Source organism: Chrysemys picta, chromosome 20 (assembly GCF_011386835.1).
Source record: "Chrysemys picta bellii isolate R12L10 chromosome 20, ASM1138683v2, whole genome shotgun sequence".
Lineage (NCBI taxonomy): Eukaryota > Metazoa > Chordata > Testudines > Emydidae > Chrysemys > Chrysemys picta.
The window spans coordinates 23,222,299-23,237,607 of record NC_088810.1 but is presented as its reverse complement, the minus strand read 5'-3'; the positions used below and the strand labels follow the sequence as shown (position 1 = coordinate 23,237,607).

General features: G+C 44.6%; 1 long non-coding RNA gene across 1 annotated transcript; it reads right to left on the bottom strand.

Moving 5' to 3' along the window:
• Positions 1-9,223: 9,223 nt before the first annotated feature.
• LOC112060064 (uncharacterized) lies at positions 9,224-13,908 on the bottom strand. Its single transcript, XR_002889363.2, has 2 exons — positions 13,469-13,908; positions 9,224-10,111 (listed from the first exon to the last, which is right to left on the bottom strand). It is a non-coding gene; the product is annotated as an uncharacterized LOC112060064 (long non-coding RNA).
• Positions 13,909-15,309: the final 1,401 nt, after the last annotated feature.

Below are 15,309 nucleotides of genomic sequence, written 5' to 3'. Positions count from 1 at the left end.
AATCAAGCCTGTTTTCAACCATCTCAAGCTTCATGTTTCACCCCAGTCAGTGAGAGAGACAAAGCACAGCATAAGCAAGACTAAACAGCTCTTCCATTACACATCTGCTGTAGCAAAGTTAAAAGCACGAAACAAATGGTAATTGGATGATTTAGTTGGAAGTTGGGAATTGGTCCTGCTTTGAGCAGGGGGTTGGACTAGATGACCTCCTGAGGTCCCTTCCAACCCTGATATTCTATAATCTTTATGGAAAGGCTAGAACATAGGGTGCCTAACTTGCATTGACACTAAAACCCCTTTGCAGGACTCTGGCAATGAAAGGATCCTTAAAGAGTACAAATGTAATTTATGTTCACCTTAAGGCCCTGCTTCCTTTACACTGCCAGAGGGCCGGGTGTAACGAGATAGTAATCAAGAATCAGGCCTTCGGTGTTAATCAGCAGATAGCTGGGAAGGCATAAGAAGAAAGCCAGAAAGTATAACATAGGAAATACATCGGCAACTTTAGAGGTGCTGTGCACTCACACCTCTCATGGACTACATTTAAGTCATGGGAGCTCCGCACTTCTGAAAGCCTTGCCCATAAGCTCGGCTGTGAATCGTTATCTTGCTTTTCATTTCCTGGTCGTTCGTTGTTCCGTGGATGGTCCTTCTGGGTTTAACATGGCCCACAGTTTCCATAGCTGTATCTATGGCCCTGCTGAGAAGAAAACGGGTAGCAATATCCAGAATGATATGCTCCCCTGTAACCATAAGAACCCCTATGACCCCATGAGCCACCATGACTGCTATGGCCTCCATAGCCACACAGGCCCCTGTAGCCACAAGGGCTCCCATAAGCCCATCGTCCCCCATAGCCACAGGGTGAGTAACACCCATCATTGTACCCGTAGCCGCTCCAAGTCATTTTCTGCAATGGATGTAAACCTGAAACACACAGCAGGGAGAAAGTAAACATGAGGTGTAAGTGTCAGTGGAATTAAAAGGGTTAAAGCATAGTTACAGGCATAAGGTTGATGGTAATGCACGTTATAATGGGGCTAAGTAGATGGAATAAGGAAATGACTTAGTCCCTTCCTTCATCTCTGCTCCTAGTTTCTCCTTCTGTTCTCTTGCTTCACACATCTTTAGCCACATACCCTTAAAATAGTCTCTCGCGCTTTGCCTTTAGAACACAGGCTGTAAGAAGTAACCCCACAATCCAGAGTATTTTTATCATGGACACATGGAGTTTTCAATCCATTTCAGAAAATGTGAACATGTTGTACAGAGGGGAGAACATTAATGTTGATTTTCTTTTTATGATCTAACCTCTGAAAATCAGTTCTGTCCAGCATCACAGATTGGCACTTTGGTTTCTAAAGCAAAACTTGCTAATGAATGAAGGCAAAACATGCTTTTGTGAAAACAAAGAACTCTGAAGCAGAATGTCAGCTGCTGCAAATCCATGCATTTTCATTGACCCCAATACAGTAGCACTAACTTACATCATCTGAGGATCTAAACCTAAAATTACTACTACCCATTTGCTACTTTCCTAACACCTGTGAACTATAAGTTGGGTGTGATATTTCAAAATTCAAGGACCTGAAAGTCCAGTTTCCAACTAAAATGTAATAAGAAATAGGTTTCCCAAATGTGTGTTTTAAAAATCAGACTTGCCCTCTAAAGCTGAAATCAACCTATGCCTGTAACTTAATATAAGCCCTCTATATTGCTAAGAATCACAGAATGTATTAGCAGAATTCAGGCTTTAATTAAAACAAACATTACCATGACATGGATAGCAATACAGAGATTGAATCAACTCACACTTACCCAATTCACCAAAGAGTACAAGTCTAGAGAAGTGGTTAGAAGAGCTCTAAGTCGTGAGCGCTTTTATACAATTTCTAAGACCTAATTAGTTCCAAAAATACACTTCGTAGTCTCCAGAACTTCCTCTGTCTTCCTCACTGTTGGTGGTTATTAGTCTATTTTTAGCCCCATATGGTATGACATGCAGGACTCATCTAATACACCTTACACGACTCATCTAATAATTTTATAGGCCAAATTATTACATTGATTTCATTGAAGTTACAGTGGGAATGAAGGTCATGAGACTACAATGGTCTATTAGTCGCACAATCTACTGTCAAGCACAGGAATTAATTCTGGTCCTTTAGATACACTGGAACTGGTTAGAGGCATTTGCCCTGGCAGTTCGTAGGAAGGATTTAGAGTGGCTATTCTGAACGCTCAGCACCTCCATCCCCCGTGGGTCTGATACAATGCACAGTGAAATCAGCAAGAGTCGTTGAGCAGGCATTACATCAGGCCACGCTCTAATAGTATGCTTTGCGCTTATAAAATATTAATGAATGTTTGTGAAGAGCTTTTGAAATCCTTTGTTCTGAGGAAGACTCAGAACAGTCATGACGACGGTTACCCTTGTTTTATATGTAGCTAAAAGAGGAACACTGAGGTGAATGTCACACAGGGAGCTAGTGACAGCGTCAGAAACAAAATCCAGGAACCCTGCCTCCTCCTGTGACATTGCAAACACCAGTCCTGACCTCTATTGCATTAGAAGATAACATTCTTCGATTCCAAATAGGTCAAAAACAAAAATAGTTATAAAGATTCATTTAGGTGGATTTTTGTGTGACAGTCTGGTTGAGTCATCTTATCTGAGCCTAAACAAAAGACAGACATTGTGAACTATGTTGCCTTTGCCTTCTTTGTATGCAAGTATAATTCTCCAACAAAATGATCAGCATAAACAATTTCATACCTGTTATTGGGTGGTGCATTGCTTTGGATTGAGTAATTGGTTGCAGTCCCTCTTAAAACCTTGGAAATATATTTTCTTCCCTGCACTATTTCTGTCTACAACTACATATTCTATTTCTCTTTTGCATTAAAGTTATGCTGCAACGGGACAATGGCCTTCTGGTTTTCCTTTCCTCTTGTTCCCTATTCACATATTATTCCAGGTGAAATCACCCTTGTGCACTTCCACAAATCACTTTCTCTGGTGTGCATCCCAGATGTTTGCAATTGATAAAGTTAGACAACCCGTAATTATTGATCCTGAGGTCAGATCCAATTGGGTAATTTCGGTGTACTGGAGATCATTACATAGTTTGAGTTACTGGGAGTGTGCAAGATATGTAAGAATTCTTGGGATTCCGTCTGAGACTGTATCCACTCAGCTTATCCAGAACACCTGTCCAGATCTGGGAGAACACTTCAGGCTGCTCTCGGGAATCCAAAATCTCCAGCTTGTCACTCAGGTTACTTTATTAGGCATAGAACAGATCTGTGCTTACACTGTCCAGGCGCAGACACAGGGAGTTTAGGTACAGGGTGATTTGGACTTGTCACATAATGTCACACACACAGCTACTAACATCTATACTTCAATCCAATTAATTTGGACTTGATATGGCTCACATAAGGATCAACCACTTTGCAGATAAGGTGAAGACAGAATTCAAGCTTATCGGTTCAGAGTGTTCCCACTTATCCCAACTAGCCAGAAAACACTGACTCCAGCACACAGCCTATCACCAGGGCCGGCTCCAGGCACCAGCTTAGGTGCCTGGGGCGGCCAAGGGAGAGGGGCGGCACCTGCGGCAATTTGGGGGCAGCAGATCCCTCACTCCCTCTAGGAGCGAAGGACCTGACGCTGAACTGCCGCCGCCGATCGCGGCTTTTTTTTCCCCCCCAATTGCCGCCACCGGGCGGCAGAAATGCTGGAGCCAGCCCTGCCTATCACACCCTTGCACTCATCAATCTATATGCAAGTTTATATATGCCCAGCAAGATCTATGCCTACAAGAATGGGAACATTTTGCTGACAGGCACTTTATTTGGTATCCATGGACAAATGAAGACAGGTTTGCAACACAAACAATGTAGCATAGTAATTAACAAAGAGATGCATATCTTGATGTGAATGGATGATCTTGTGATGAAAGGAAAGGATAGAAACTCAGATTTGCATTTAAGTCCTGGCTCTGCCATAGATTTAATGTATGAATTTGTACTAATTGGGGTCAAATTTTCAAGAAGACCTCAACACCCAAAATCATTACTATATTTAAAATATGGCCTTTACTATCTGTCTCTCCAGTCTCAACTCTGCCACTGGGCATGGCAATAGGGACTGCAAATACGGAAAAGCGGTCTTTGTTGAGCGCCAGTTCAAGTCATTAATCCAATCACACAGTTGCACCATCCCTCAGTATGCTACGTTTAGTATTATTGACCCTAGGTGACCTTGCCAGTGATTAGCATGGCTCTCAATGTCACATTCAGAGGCTAACAGTCCAGTAGTGATGTCCAGGGGTAAAGTGAAGTGCATAGCCCCATTTTAGCCATATTTCCTGGTATATTCCCAGAACTCCACACCTCCACTGGAATTTACACACTGCCCAGTGCCTATCCTGGGTGCTGCACTGTTGCTCTGGAGAGAACCAGCCGTGTGCTAGCAGACCTCACCAGGCTCAGGCAGGGGTGGCCCAAGGGACATCCCAGGATGGATTTCTCAGGACAAGGATGAAATATTGCTAATTGCAAATACTGAAGTATTGCAAAGTCTTTGGGGATTTGTTTTTACCAGGGAAAGTACTTAGAAGTTAGATAGCTTGACTCAACTCTCTTCCTCACACTACCCTTTTGTGACAGGATCCCTGGGGTACAACCTGGAACTGAGGTACTGCTGTGCCCCCTTAACTCTCCAGCCTGGGCTGGCTGTCTCTCGCAATCCTTTGCTAGGGACAAGCAACAACCCCCCCACCCCTGGCCTCAGCACAACAGTAGGTGGAGCCCCACCCGGCCCCAGATTGCTTAAAGGAACCAAAGGTGCCACACCTTTGTCCTGCATGCGTTCGGAATGGGTACAGTTCTGTAACCTCTCACAGGGGATCACTGAAGCATTGCTCAAAGGGAGTCAGAGTTAAGATGGCATGGGCGGGTGGGATCTTGTGGAAGACAATATATTCAATTTCTCCCCTCCCCCATCCCGCCAGCTATTTTACTTTAAACACCTTATAAATCTGGACAGGTCACTAGTCCACCACAACTGCATTGACAAATTTTTTCAGCCGTGAATTTTCTTGTACTTGTGCAAATTTACGCCACAATCCTGCAAAAACGTGCATGTTTTTTTAACTTGAAGCACATTAATAGTTTCATTGAGTAGAAAAGGAAAACTCACATGCTGGAAGGGAAGCATGTAGATAAGTGTTTATAGGAACTGGGACAGTGAAAAAAGCCAAGTGTTTACAACATATTAATTATAGTATCACAAGAAATTCACAATACAAGTCAAACAAAAACAGAAGAACAATTGCAGATTTTTCTAAGAGTAGCACTCACACACCATTAGAGGTTATTTAAAAAACCTGAAAGCCACCTCACATTGAATGGGTCCTTGAAATATGTGCTAATTACTTATGCTAAAGAATCTGTTTCACCTTCTATTTAGCCATGACACTCCCAGAGTACATTTCCCAGTCCTGAAGATGAGTTCAAAAAAGCTTGGTTCTCTCCCCAACAGAAGCTGGCCCAATAAAATATATTACCTCATCCACTTCGTCTCTCTAATATCCTGGGACCAGCAGGGCTACACCGCATGAAAGACTTGGGTCATGGGTCTGGTTGTGCTCCCCCATTTGGACACTCACCAGACTACTGTGAGGGGATCCAAACACTGACTCCTACATGCCCTGAGCTTGCTATAGCTGGGACAAGTCTAAGCCCTGTTCCAGGCTTCAGGCCACTAGACAGAACTTCAGGTGCAGACCTCATGTCTGATACCCCTCTTAAGAGTGGAGTTCATGTGGTCCAGTTGTCCAGGCCCTGAGACTAGTGGTGTCTCCCCCAACCCTCCCCAGCAGCTCTTGGGGGGTGGGGGCAGATTTTTGGGGAGCATCCAAGGCATGAAGCTCCCTGGTTCAAGGACATGTGGTAGCAGAAACACAGGCTTAGCCAAAAGTCTCTAGTGCAATTACTCTGAAGAGATAAAACACAAGAGAGTACCGATCATCTAGAAAACAACAAACACCCTCCCTCCAGCTCACCCTTACTGTAAGCGGGGGGAACAGTGCCACCATTGTGGGGAAACTTTCCTGACTTCTGCACTATCCCGGTGGAATCGGGTAGCGAAAGGATCCAAGTCCTCGCTCCTACTCTTTACCCAGGGGCCTGCCTGACCTCGAGGACACTGCCTTCCACTCTCCTGGGCAGCAGAGTCCTCATAACCCTGACAAGGCTGGTTATAGGGTTATCCCTGTTTCGTTGTGGGTCACTCAGGACAGGAGCTAGGGTGTCCCCACTCCAGGGTGCTCTCTCCCTGGCCCCATGAGCACTCCATGAAGTTCAAACCAAATACAATTTATTGAAAACGGCAAGAAACAGTAAGAAAAAAATAAGGAAAAACAAAAAAGGAAACAAAGAACCCGACCCTGTGGGCATAAGCAGTGGTCTCTGGGATGTAAGGGAAGTTCAGTCTCTTCCTCACCCCCCCCAGGCCCTGGCTGCGCTGTGGTGATACCGGGGGCCGGACACCTGCTCTGGCGGTAGCCACGCACCCTCAGGCTTTGGGTGGCAGGGCCCTTCTTCCCGGTATCGTCCCTCCCGTCGGGTTCATGTCCCTCCGTCAAGTCAGTCTCCCCGTGCCAGGCCCTGTGCCCAGGGTCCCCACCTCGCTCTCCCCAGCTGCTCACCACACTCGGCTTTGGTATCGCTTGGGGTACGGCCGGCATCCGCCGTGCCGGCTCTGGCCCCGCAGCGCCCGGCTGGAGCTCCTGGCTGCTCCGGCTCCCAAGCTCTGGCCCTGGGCTGCTGCTCACTCCCCAGCCCGGCTCAGGCTTCTGGGCTCCCCTTAACTCAGCCCTACTCCGGCTCAAGCAGCAGAAGGTCACTTGGAGGACGGGCCCCTGGATTCCTGACTCCCTCATTGGCCTGCCTGCCCTGTCAATCGGGCTGATTTGGAGTGTTGGCCTCTCCCCATTGGCCCTGCGGACTGTCAGTCTCACAAGCCTGATTTCTCTTCCATTCTTCCCCTATCTTTTGCTAATGGGAGAGGGCCAACCAAACCAAACCAAACCAAAACTCCCCACTACAGTTTCATTATAGGGCCAACAGCCCCCTTACATGACTTTGAGAGTCGTTGGGCGTGTGGGGAGGTCCTGTGTTGAGGTAGGCCGGGCTGCCCTCTGCCGCCTCAGGTTCCTGCTCCTGCAGCAGCTCCCCTCAGCTTGAGCTACCGAAAATGGCTACGGAGCGAGAATAGAGCAGCTTCTGCCCTTTTAAACCTTTCCCAGTCTCCTCTGGCCTGTGTCCTCTTGCTCACTTTCAACACACATGAGCACAGACCCCTAGCAACTGCCTGTGTTGCCAGGCAACCTGATAAACCAGCACACCTGGGTAGAGTCTAGGCCTTTGTCAACAGTGGCTCCATTTCAGTGGGGAAGCAGCTCTTAACGTAACAGACCTTCATTGTTAGCCTTCTGGCGCTCTCCCTGGGAAGTCCAGCCCCCCTAGAGAGGAAAAACGAACCGCACATTCAAAATGGAGTCTGCAGTCTGACACAGATATACATAAAACCCTCTCCGATATCAAACAGAATGCATAATTCCCCCAAAGCATCACAACTTATTAAAACCTTAATGGAGAGGGTAATAATTTCTGAGCTTCAGGCCAATATTATTTGGAGCAGGGAAATATTTACAAGTTGGAAGTCATTTCTATCACTTTGTTGCTTTGTAGTTAGAAGATGGTGTCACTAGCGCTGGGTGGAAGTTTTTGGATGACGAGGTTGCCAAAAAAGGCAGTGTCAGCCGAAACGATTCACCAGTTTGCCGAGTAGTAGTAGTAGTGCCTTCCTTATAACATTTAGCTCTGTGTTTAGGGTACTCACCTGGGATATGAGAGACCCACATTCTGCTCCCCTCTCTGCTTGATGTGGAGAAGGCATTTGAAGTTAGGCCTCATTTTTCCAAGAGCCAGCCCTAACCACTGGGCAATGAGATGGACAAGGTGGGCCAGGTCTCTGAGCAGTCTCTCTTCTCAGATGTGTGGCTGGCTGGTTCTTGATTGCCATGTGTGGGGTGGGGAAGGAATTTCCCCCCAGGTCATACTGGCAGGGAACCTGGAGGGTTTCACCTTCCTCTGCAGTGGGCGGGTGTAGGTCACTAGCAACATTAACTGGGTGCATCTCACTTAATCATTTCCCGACCATTACAGGGGCCTCTGGCACTAGTACACCTCGGCCCCTCCTATTCTCTGCCTGTGGCACATAATAGCCTGGTCTCCAGTGGGCTGATATACTTTGGTCTCATTTCAGTTGTTGGATTTAGTGTGCCGATGTTGAGCGGTGGTGGCCTGTGATGTACAGGAAGTAAGACCAGAAGATTTTCTGACTTTCAAATCTATGACTCTATAACCAGAGGGTATTCTGAGGCAGGTGTCTCTCAATGTCTCCACTGATGTGACTGCGAATATAAAATATATTAATAGACAATGAGTAAAAAGAAAGTGTGGGAATGACTCTGTAACCTGATGTTTGGGGTACTCACTTAGGAGGTAGGAGGCAAACATTTAGGTCCCTGTGCCCAGTGACCATTTAATACAAAGAAGAACGGCTTCAATGGGAAAGATTGAGTGCCCTGCCCCAGAATAGCCCAGTGCAAATCCCTTCTCCATGTGAAATGGGGGACAGGGAAGAATTGAAAATAGGCTTCCCACACCCCATGTCTTAACCACTGTGTTTAGAGATGATCAGGAAAGCTTCTCCTCACCCCCCTGTTTTGTGACTCTACCCCTTCATTTCCTTTGTTTGTATTGTTAAAATGTTAGCAGATGAAATGTTTCATTTGACTGAAACACAATTGTTGACTTTTTGATTTGCTGAATTTCCAAACTCCCCTGCCCCCTCCCAGAACTATCATTGAACTGAAAAAATCAGTTAGTCACCCAGCACTAGTTGTAACCTCATCCAACCAGGAAGAAAAAATCCATTCAATAGCGTGGGTACTGAAATGAACAGCGTACACCCCTGTACAACAGCCTGCACAGTGTAACTGACCCATTAAAAGGCCAGATTGTCCTTTCACTACAGGGCTTGCGTGGGACTGAAGGAGTTCATAGCTCAATTCCTCTGCTCAAGGCAAATATCCATAGTGGTGTGTAAATAAATACTAGAGGACAAAGGAAAACCAGAAGGCCAATGTCATGATGCAGTACCATTTTTAATGAGAATAAGAATGGGAGTATAAAATTGCAGAACAAAACAATACAGAGCATAAAGACTATACAGGGTTCAATGATGGCTGCAAGCAATCACCCACTCCAAGGTGATGCATTTTGCACATCTTCCTATCTTTGTTGCAGCTGCAGAGTTTGACAATCAAGTTCCCATTTTCAACCATTTGAACTGACAAGGCACATTATAAGCAGAGAACTAAGCTGGGGAGCCATGAGATAGGAAATCTAAGGCGAAGGGTAACACGACAAAGACATCTACGGATTTCGGAGGTGCGGCGCACTCACTCCTACTGCTGATTTCAGGTGCGGTTGTGGGAGCTCAGCGCTTCTGAAAGCCATGTCCACAAGGTCAGCTGCGAAACTCGACCTGGTCTTTTATTTCCTGTTTTTATTTTGTTCGGTCGATGTTCCTTGTGGTTTGACTATAACCAGTGGTTTCCAGGGACTTGCCAGGATGTGACCATCGGGAAGAATAAGTGTAGGAGTATTTTGGAGTGTATTGGGCCTCATGTCTTATATTGATACTTGCAGGGCATCTGTCGAGATGTGGTCCCAAGCTGCCAGTGACTCTTGGTGCAGCAGATATCCTAGCAGCTGACTCAGCCACGCCAGTGTCAGGCGGTCCTGAAGATGCCACTATGCTCTCTTGAGGGCAAGTGGTGAGGATTGGTCCCGGGAATGTCACGACAACGGGTGGTGGGTAGATTATCACTCGTGAGTCTTTACACTTCACTACACATGGCTCACTGGCGGTGGCAATATATGGTTCTGAGCATTTCACCCCACATGGTAGGGAGCCCTGGGCACCAGTCTGTGGTCCATTGAAAGACATCTTTCCTGGATGGAGATAAACCTGAAGCACATAGGAGGGGATAGAGTAAACATAAGGCACAAGTGCTAGTGGAAAAACAGATACAAAGGTAATGGGGACCGTGTAGGAACCCAGATGGATAGGAAGATAGATACAGGCTAACCATAGTTCCTGGCTACAAATCTGCTCCTACTTACTTGTCCTTGTCTACTTGTTCCATTCACCCTTATCCTCCTTCCTAACCAGCCCCACACTTCCCTACTCATTCTCTCTGGGCTTCTCCGCACAGTGAGTTAGTGCTCACAAGCCAGGGTGTGCATCTGCAGCTCACTAGTCTACCACACACTAAGTGGCTATGGGGACACCAGTAATGTGCACTAAAAGTTCCATAGTGCTACAGAACGGTTAGTGCAAGGTAGCAGGGTCCATGCAGTGAGTGAATGCGTAGCAAGATGGTATATTGTAAATTCACACCCTGGCTTGCCTGGCACTAGCTTCTTGTGCAGACAAGCCCTCAGTCTCTTACTCAGACAGCAAGAAACCTTCCTGTTCACATGGGTGTCGTCCACAAAATGCATCTCATCTGTAAAGTCTGCACTGATGATCTGATAAACACTGTTTTGAGCTTGCATCATCCCCATCTTTTCACCCCTCTTGTCCTCCCACACTCTGTTGCTTAAGCCAGCTTCCAGACAACCTCTTAGACCCAAGCTTCAGACTCAAATACCAAAACCAAAACAAAAAAAATTCCCCTAATACTTTCACAGTGTCACAGGGTGGCTGGCTCTTTAAGGGGAGCCGCGTCTCAGTCCCACCTGTGATAATACTTCACTTGACTCCCCAGGTGGGGGGAAAGGGTCATATGACTCAGTCTGGGGTGGTTATATAAGGAAGAGGCTGGGTGAATGAGATACCTGATGAGATAAAGACTTCAGCTGAGGACTGTAGGAAGCAAAAGACTCCCGCAGGACCATCTAAGATGCCAGAGGAGTAAAGACTCTAGTGAGGTCGGGCTAGGAGTGGCTTACTAAAGCAGGGAAAGGCTTTAGGCAGAAATGCCTTGGAGTGGCTCAAAATAATCCAGGCAGGAGGGGCTGAGAGGGCTTTGACAAAGCAGCAAAGGCTGAATAGATTGACCTTGAGGGCTTCCTTGTGAATGGTCTGGGTTAACAAGCCAGGGAATCACTGGCCAAACAAGAAGCAGGTGTGGATAGGTAGCATAGGGTGGGGTGGCTGCTGGGCGATCCTCTCTCATAAGGGGGCTCTGTAAGCAGCAACCCTGATTCACATACTAAAAAACCTTTAAACTGCTCTGTGCAACCTTCAGTTCTCCCAGCAGCCACCTGCAATAGGGAGCTATTGTCCCTGTTCCTTACCCAAGGGGAATTAAGGCACAAACACTATGAAATGCTCTAGATCACTTGTTGGGTTAGTGAAAGAGCAGGGACTAGAACTTGGGCACTGCTAGTTGTCTTTTTATCTCCACTTCATTTCCAGTGTTTCTGAGATGCTGCAACCAAGAGTGGGTGGAGCTGAGCTGTACAAACACAGTAAGAAACAGTCCCTTTTCTAAAGAGCTTACCTACTAAATTGGCAAGGCTGAGCAAAGATGGGAGGAAAGCTTATTACCCCAGTTTTACAAGTAAGTACTGCTGAGGCAAAGAGTGACAGGAGGCTTGATGTTCAATGAAGCTAAAGACACTGTTGAGGGCTTGTAAAACTACAAGGTCATCTAGTATGTACTGTGGTCAGGTCACTGTTACCTGGTATTATCTCTTAAAATTGCCTGTAGCTTCCTGGAATTGCCCTGGTAAAACTCTCACAAAATGAGGAAGGATGAGTTAAAAAGCAATGATTGTAATAAGTAAAAAACACTGCAGACTATTTGAATCATGGGCAGCTGGTGTCCTCAAACCAGTTCAGAAAACTATAGTGTGGGTTAGGATTAGGAAAAGGCTAATAATGCTATTTCCCTCCTTCAGATTAAATCTTAAAATGCAAGCCAGTTCAGCTCAGCACTGCAGTGTGACTGCTTTTTAAACTGGCAAGGAAGTCAGCAATACATGATGATGAATAAACAATATTCTTGTTACCTATTATCCAGCAATTCTCTAGAACTGGTTTCGTCACACTCACAGAAGAGTGAACACTAAGGAGGAGGCTGAGTGAAAAATGCTGACTCTAATAAGTGAACGCAGAATATTTCTATTGAGTGTAGGATGGATGGGTGTTATTTTCAAACTACCCTAGAAAATTATAGCATAGAGTAGGGTGGGGACAATGTGAATTATGACCATGCCCTTACTAAGATAAAATCTTAGCATGCAAACCAGTTCTCCAGAATCACTGTGGTACTCCTGTTTCTAAAGCTTGTGAGTGAGCAATACTTGCTAATGAAGAAACAGAAAATCTTGTCAAAACAAAACCTTAAGGACTACATTTTTAAACTGAGTTCCCCTGACTCCAGCAGAGCTGTGCTACCTTACTCTAGGTGAGGATGTGGATCTAAAATTGCTAGTTGCTCACATAAGAACATAGCAATGGCCATACTGGATTAAATCTGTGTCCCATTTAATCCATTGTCCTGTCTCCCAGCTGCTTCAGAGGAAAGTATAAGAAGGCTGAAGTGCTCCATAATGGAAAACCCTGAACATAAAGGTCATTTCTTCCTAAATTAGAAGTTAGCTTTGACTTCAGGAAGGAGAACTTCCACAAATATCTTTCAAAAATTTTAACTGCAGAGATAATATAAATTAAAAAAATACAGCCATAAAGTGACACTTCAGTAGTGATACTATGGAGATCAGCTTTCATATAACATGGCAATAATAGAATCAGATCATCAGCTGGTGTAGTTTGCCATGATTTCAAATAAAGCAGCTGAAGGTGTGGAGATTTAAATAAGTGCCAAACCACTGCTGCATATTTATATCTATAGATAAACCAACTTGAAAACAGCAGTGAAATTCACTCAATAGATATATGAATGCTCATCTCAATCATTTTTAATAGAAAGCAAAAGGCTGAATTCTCATCTGGTGTTTCAGATACATATGCCAAAACAATGTAAATGTCTAATGTCAAAAGTAATTTCCCCCCATCATTATCTAAGGTATTGATATTCCCCAATACCAAACAAAATTAACAGGGCAAGATTTCCAAAACCTCATATGGATTTGGGACAAACAGCTTTTTTTTTTTTTTTTTTTAAGTCTGCATCTACCAATGCTGACAAGTGAATCGCTACAAAAACAGATTTATAGAAAGAACCTCCCTAACACTGGTGAGAATCAAAAAGTTTTATGTGCAAGACTTGGCCCTAGGTTAATAAAACTCTCTCTAAAGTAATTAGTTACCAAAAGATAGTTATAAAAAACAATTGAGTTGAATTGGACTTACTCAGTTCACCGAGGAGAATGAGTCAAGAGAAGCCTTAAGAGTAGCTGTGAGTTGCGAGAGCTTTTATATGCTTTCTTAAACTGCCTGGAGGACATGACACCCTTTGTGCGTGAAGTCCTAATCGCTCATGAACCCAACTTTGTGTGTGTGACTCCTCAAGTGGCTGCAAGTATTTTGCTCGCTGTTTTATTATTACCCAATTCCCAGCCTCAGATAATTTGAAATGCGTGTTGCAACCTACAGGTTTCTTCTCTCTCAAAACTTTAGGGGGCAAATTGATTTCTAATATCATTCTCCTGATTCCTTTTGGGTTACAATGAGAATTAATCTAATGCCATTTACCCCTATGATGTCTGTACTCACTGAAGTCCATGGGTGTCTTTCCAACAATGAGTTCAATTGACTATGAATTAGACCCTAGGGGTTGTGGTTCCTTTCTGGACTAAGGGCAGGCACCAAGGCATATGCACCTTTTAAGTTCCACTTAAGCCTTCAAAATGGTGCTTAATTGGGATTTACGTGGTATATAGGACCTTGTGCTGGCCTTCTGCTCTGAGGCCCAGGGGTAAATTTTATCCTATAGCAACTTGGAATTCTGAAGGGCCTTGCTGTCATATCACCACATAGAAATTGCCAAATTGGATTAGAACCATGATCCCTCCGGTCTCTGATAGGTCTTCAGCTATGTTAAGGCCTATTATAAAGAGGATGGTGATCAATTATTTTCCATGACCATTGAAGGTGGGAGAAAAAGTAATTGGCTAAATCTGAAGCAAGGGAGATTTAGGTTAGCTATTAGGAAAAACTTTCTAACTCTAAAGATAGTTAAGCACTGGAACAGGCTTCCAAGGGGGGCTTGTGGAATCCCCATCATTGGAGGTTTTTAAGAACAGGTTGGGCAAACACCGGTCAGGGATGGTCTAGGTATTCTTGGTCCTGTCTCAGCACAGGGGGCTGGACTAGATAACCTCTCGAGATCTTTTTCCAGTATTACATTTCTATGGTCTATATATTGTCTTCAGGGGTCAGTACCAGCTCCTTCAGAGATAGCTACCTGGGCAATGTAGATACTACGCTAGTTGGAGCTGTGGAAAATCCAAAAATATATTGATACCAAAGACAGTCAGGAAAATATCATCATGCCTTATTTAACTGAGTCTACTGAAGAGGAGAGAGATTATTGATTTACTCAAGATCTCTCAGGTGACGATTTTCAAAAGTTGAAATACCTTAAAGGGGCTTTATTATCAAAAGCATTAAGCCCCTGCCCTCTGAAAATGTGTCCCCTTGTATGATGTTTCAAGTTGGGCACGGTAAAATGGCAAATCATCAACAAAAATCTTGGCTTTCAGTTTTCTAAGTTTCCTACTGAAGACCAAGGGAGCCTGAAGCAGGGGGCAAGTTTACAAATATGTCTAACAACACAGCTCATCCTTTCACAGCACAATAGGGAAACTGATTCAAGAATCGTGCTGGGTTGTCCTAGGAAAATGTTATTTGGGCCAGTTCCTCAGTTGGTGTAAACTCATGTAGCATCATTGAATTTTATGGACTTGTGCTGCCTTTACATCAGATGAGGATCTGACTGGTGAACTCTATGTAGGAAAACAAATGCAAGGCTACTTTTTAATGAAATATCAAGTGGCCTCAAATTATGAGTGTAAATTAGGACTTGATTAGAGGAGTGACATGATCTTGCCACACATTTGAAAATGATGCTATTACTCACCGCTGGGGCGTATAAACCCAGTAACTTGCTATTAATATTAGATAAAAACACTTTTTGTTTATATAACATGTTAATGAATGTTGGCGTAGCTCTTTGAAATCCTTTGTTCTCA